The following is a 4,111-nucleotide window of genomic DNA, read 5'->3' on the forward strand; positions in this document are numbered from 1 at the left end:
TTTTTTTGTAGAATGCCATGGTTCATTGTTTTTAACCTGAACTATTATAGTGATGCAAATTCTAGGTGCATATTGGTAAGGGAATCTGCATGTATGTGTCCATTGTGAAATGATGAATTTGGGAAATTAACATATCTGTCTCCTCAGGTATTTATAATTGTGTTGTGGTGAAACACCTAAATTCTCCTGTACTAAGAGTTTTGAAATACATAATCCGTTATCATTTACAGCCATGTTGTTGGGTAATAGTCCACCAGAACTCATTGTTCCTACCTAAATGTAGTTCTGTACCCATTGACCAACTTTCTCTCACCATCGCTTGACCTTGCCAGAGTCTAGTAGCAAGTATACTGTTCTCACCTATTACATTGCTTTTTTTTCTCTTGGATCTGTGAGGACACATGGTTCTGCACTTTGTGTGTCTGGATATTACACAGTAAGTGTCCTTCGGTACCATTTCAGTTATTTAAAATAACATCTTTTTATGGTTAAGTAGTGCTCCACTATGTACACACACACACACACAAACACACACATGCGCACATACAGAGAGTGTTTATATATGTGTACCACATTCTCTTTATCCAATCACCAACTGAGGGATATCTCTTGGCAATAATGTACAATATACACAGCTAAAATACACAAGATATCTCTGCAGCATAAAGAATTTATCTCTATTTGAAAGTTTGGTTTTCTGAACTCTTGCTACAACCAGAAACAGAATATAAGGAATTAAAAGAATTTATTATTCTGTACTTTATCTTTGCCTCTCAAAGTTCCACAGATCATTTAAGAAACTTGCAGATTAGAAGAAAAGATTCTCCAGTCTAATGTAATCCAGATGTTCACCTTCCCATCTCCTTAATACTTGGTGACAGTGACCTTCTCCTCACTCTCTTCAGCTCTCTAACCAATGACCCCATGCCCACACACTTGCATTGCCCAGATTCTCCCCCATTTTGGTGTTAATCTAAAACTCCTGGTTTGTAACCTGTTCCACTGCCTTCCTGCTTCCTGGCATGGAAGACCCTGGTTCTATGACAATTTCCCTCAATAAAGCTGTGCTTGAGAGTCAGCTGAGAACTTTGATGCCCAGGGTGTGCCCAGAACACTGGTACCCAGCTCTTTCATGTCAGATGCTCTGTGGTAGGAATGATCACACTTGCCATGTGTGTAAATTGGAGTCTTCATAAGTTAAAGTTAATTGGGTTCAAGGTTCAGGAACAAACACCCCTCCCCTGCCTCAGCATTTAAACACAAATTCTTGAGATCCATAAGAAGAAATTCTCATTAGAAAAACTGGTTGGTTCAGAAAATAAAAGTGTTTCCCTGTCTTTTCTTTTTCTTTGTTTTTCTTATGGCTCTTATATTTTGGCACAGAGAATGTTGGACCATTCTAGAAAGGCTTTGTAATTCGAAATCCTAGAAAAATAACAAACACTTGCTGGTTTTTCTCATTTTCTAGCAATCACCAATGCCATACAGCCCACACCACTAAATCCCTCTCCAAGGCCAAAGACCTGAACCCCACTTGGGTTGCATGCTAATCCTGCATCCCCATTGTAGAAAACTGATAAACAAAGAATAAGAAGTTTTATCAAAGCATCCCAAATAGTACAAGACTTTATGCCACTTATCTAGGATGTGTTTCCACACTCATTCTCAAGAAACTAGATGAAAAGATGAAGTTCCCACTTCATCAATGCATTGACAATGCAAAGGTTGATATTCAAAAAAATCCACACAAGTCACACATTCTCTCACTGTGTATGTATAAGAACGTGCTCTGCTATCCTACTGCCTTGAAAGATATCCTTACAAGAAGAAATGGATTTCAAACAATACACACATGTTCTAACTCATATTTTCCATTTGGACATTAGTCAGTGCCATGGGCACAGAGATGAGTGGTTCTCTAGGATTTAGAGAGCTTATTGCAGAAAAACTCTGCAGCATTGTTGGAAAGTTGGTATTGGTGTCAGGAAAGAGCTTGAGACTTGATGAGAACTGAGACCAGATGTGCAGGGTACACCCATCCATCCTGACTCAGGAGGGAGGGATCATCATCAACCTGTGTGAAGCAGAGTGGGCTTTGAGGGAGGATGTTTGTAAACATTATAAATGAAAATAATTTTCCCATTGAAGGCTCTCACAATTATTTCTATTCTACCACTATAAGGGCCCTAAGTTCTTTCTCTGTGGTTCCCCCAAACAAGACTCAGAATTTCTCAAAGTATGGCAGATGCATTCCAGTGTCATGTCAGTGTGAACATCTGGCTTAGTCCATTTTGTCTTGTATAGCAGGACACCACATATGAAGTCATGTATAATTGCATTATACACACCAGATGGTACCAATTTCTTGCAGTTCTGAGGCCTATGAAGTCTCAGATGAAAGTGTCAAAAGATGTACTCTGTGGTGATGACCCATTTTCTGTTTTATAAATGACAATTTCAGATGTCAGCGCCTGGAAAATGGGACAAGGAGGTTCTCTGAGCCGCTTTTATAAGAGAACAACCCTATCCATGGGCTCTCTCCACTTTTACCCCAATCTTCTGCCAGAAGACTCCACTTGTGAATGTCGTAACCTTTGGGAGTATGATTTCCACACATTAATTATAGTAAGACTTAAGAATTCTAACCACAGCATCATCTAGTAAGGAGAAAATGAACTATTAACCTTTCAGATCTTGGAGACAAAAATACAGCATGTTAACAAGTATGAGATGTTGCTACTGCTCAGGAAATGACCAAGTTTATGCCCAAGAGTAGCTGGGACAAGCTTGCATTCTGATAGCAGTGTCTGAGGATTTAAGGTCATCTCAAAGCACTGTCTTCCCTCTTAGGGACTTTGTGGTAGAAGGTCAGTGCCTCTCCATCATGGAATGTCCACTCTGATCATGCTGAGTCTAACAATGTTTGTATAAATGGCCAGTAGTGTTTTAGGAATAACACCTCTGTGTACATATCACTCAATGAGACTATCTATTTCCATCTCCCTGCCATCTGTACAGTCACTGGGACATTCAGAAGACACTATGTCTCAAGGAACAATGGCATGAGTGTTTTGCCCATATGGCTCTAGATAACTGTTTAGCCTTATTTAGTGGCCAAGAAAGGTTGCAGGCTGTCCTTTCAGAGAATGGCTTGATATATATACTTCAATCACATGGGAGACTCCATTAGAACTTGAACAGTCTCACAGCAGAACTAATGTACAATCTCACCATAATGCAATGTCCTTACTCGGCTGAATGGCTTAACTAGTTCTAACTATTATAACTTAGGTCCTGAGGAATTTCACTGAGAACATGTTTTCAAATCCTTCTTTACCCGTTCGTTGAGTATGTATTCTAGTCATCTCCACAAAGCATAAGCTAAGATTTGTAGGCCACACATTTCCTGTGTACTATTTCATACTTTCAGAAACCAATGATTAAGCCTCAACCACAGAGCTATGCAGTACAAGCTTTTTGAAGAGAGCAAAAATGGACAAATGGGTGTAACCTAGTTCTGGACTAAATAAAAAAGAATTCCTTCTAGGAAGCCCTGCCTTACCCACAACTTTTGCAAATTGCCTAACTGTCCTTGCACCACAGTTGTTTGAGGTATCCAATAGAAATTAACCACAAAAAAATTAAGACATCGTATGTGACCCTTAAATAGGGGAAGTCTTTCCAAGATGTTTCAGCTGCTCCTGGATTTCATGGTCTGGACAGAAGATTGCTGTGTCTCTTGCTCTGCTCTCCCTGCAAACCACAAGGGTCTGTAAGTAATGGAAGTAACTTTCAAAGTATGGATATATCATTGAGGCCTAGCTGCAATGAACTCTCTAAAGACAAGAATGCTATGCAAGAGCCCACATCATCAGACACCCTCCTAGGGTTCTTCTGCCTGGGCCTCTGCTATATTCGAAGGACAGTAATTAGTGGTTAAAGGAAAATTCACACAACTTTTGCCAAAACATAAATATCTCCCTTTCATTCCAGTAGGGATAATAATATAATCTTTAAGATGCATTTCTAATTTAAGAAATAGCTCTTAGCCGGGCGGTGGTGGCGCACGCCTTTAATCCTAGCACTTGGGAGGCAGAGGCAGGCGGATTTC

Source organism: Mastomys coucha, unplaced genomic scaffold, assembly GCF_008632895.1.
Source record: "Mastomys coucha isolate ucsf_1 unplaced genomic scaffold, UCSF_Mcou_1 pScaffold22, whole genome shotgun sequence".
NCBI classification, from domain to species: Eukaryota; Metazoa; Chordata; class Mammalia; order Rodentia; family Muridae; genus Mastomys; species Mastomys coucha.